The sequence below is a fragment of the Misgurnus anguillicaudatus genome, chromosome 19 (genome assembly GCF_027580225.2).
Source record: "Misgurnus anguillicaudatus chromosome 19, ASM2758022v2, whole genome shotgun sequence".
NCBI lineage: Eukaryota > Metazoa > Chordata > Actinopteri > Cypriniformes > Cobitidae > Misgurnus > Misgurnus anguillicaudatus.
Window position 1 is genome coordinate 31875345 of NC_073355.2, and position 1550 is coordinate 31876894.

Here is a 1550-nt window from a genome sequence, read left to right on the forward strand (position 1 = left end):
CTTATAAATTAAAGGGGACATATCATGAAAATCTGACTTTTTCTGTGTTTAAGTGCTATAATTGGGTCCCCAGTGTTTCTATTAACCTAGAAAATAGAGCAATTCTGTATAAAATGAGAATCCCGATTCTTTTGCCTAAAATTAAGATCACGATTCTCTCACGATTCTCAAGAACTTTATTAATTTTAAAGATGTACCACCCCTGAACATTAGTTTAACATTAGTTTTTACATTCTGCTTCTTAAAGTTTCCGATAAGTGTACATAATCTTTAAATTCAGTTAATGTTAATTGTAGAGTTATTATGTATTCATTTTATTTAAAGAAAAAAATTAAAATATACATTTTAAGTAGACATGGATCAACATTACTTTATGGTAATGAGCTATGACGCGGTTCGGCGCCAACCAATCGCAAGGCTAAAATGTTCGCGTCAACCAATCGGAAGGTGGAATCCCCCCCCCTATTAAGAGATTTCCAGAGAATGCATTTGAGCGTTTTTGATGCTCTCGCTGGCGGCGTGAACGTCAATCGGGTGAATAAATCTACATGCACGCTTAATCTTCACGCCCACTACACTTGGGCCAAATACAAGAAAACGTTATTTAAGCAGTCAAGTGCAAAGACAGCAAGTGTGGATTTTTGAACGCAGCCAATGTTTCCCCCTGTGCTAAAAAAACCCTTTCGGAAGGGATAAGATCCGGAATAAGATCCTCTTTTTGGTACTAAACAATGTCAAGGTTCTTGTCGGACGTACCTGCGCATTGCTCTGCCTCACTCATTCTCTTTAGTTTCTGTTTCTTTCTGTCTAAATTCTCGGCGAAAGCATCCGCTGTACCACTGGAGCGAACATGAGCACGAGCACATCTGGCTTGTGCAATAATAAATGAGACGGCAAGACGTCATCGCGGCCGCTGTGATTGCGTGTTGTTGAGAGAACTGACGAAACTGCGTCTTTCCTCCTTAAAAATATAATTGGCTGAATCGTCGAAATGCTGAATTAAGATTGTTTGGGGGGTCGAATCGAGATCACGATCTCTTAACGATTAATCGTACAGCTCTACTAGAAAATGTGAAATAAAGAACAACCCAGTAACTAGTTTTGGTAAACCATTATTTGCAAGCATGTGGAAAAATAAGTCATTGAAATTTGGCTCCCTTTGTGATGTCAGAAGGGGATAATACAGCCCCTTAATCTGCACTATCCAACCACGGCACTGCCATTTAGTGCAGATATCAACTCATTTGCATTTAAAAGGACAAAACGGCACATTTTTGCTCACACCTACAAAGTGGCAATTAACATGTTATAATAAATTAGCTTTGTGATATTTTGAGCTAAAACTTCACGTACATACTTTGGAGACACCAAAGATTTATTTGACATCTTAAAAATGCCTTGTGAAATGTCCCTTTTAATATACAGTAATTACAAATTTAACGTCTTTTGTATTCACGCAGATCACTTAAATAAATAGTTTGAAATTTGAAACCAATAGGCCGATCTTCTACTTGTTCTCATTTCATTCCTGTAGAAGGAATGCAAAAAAA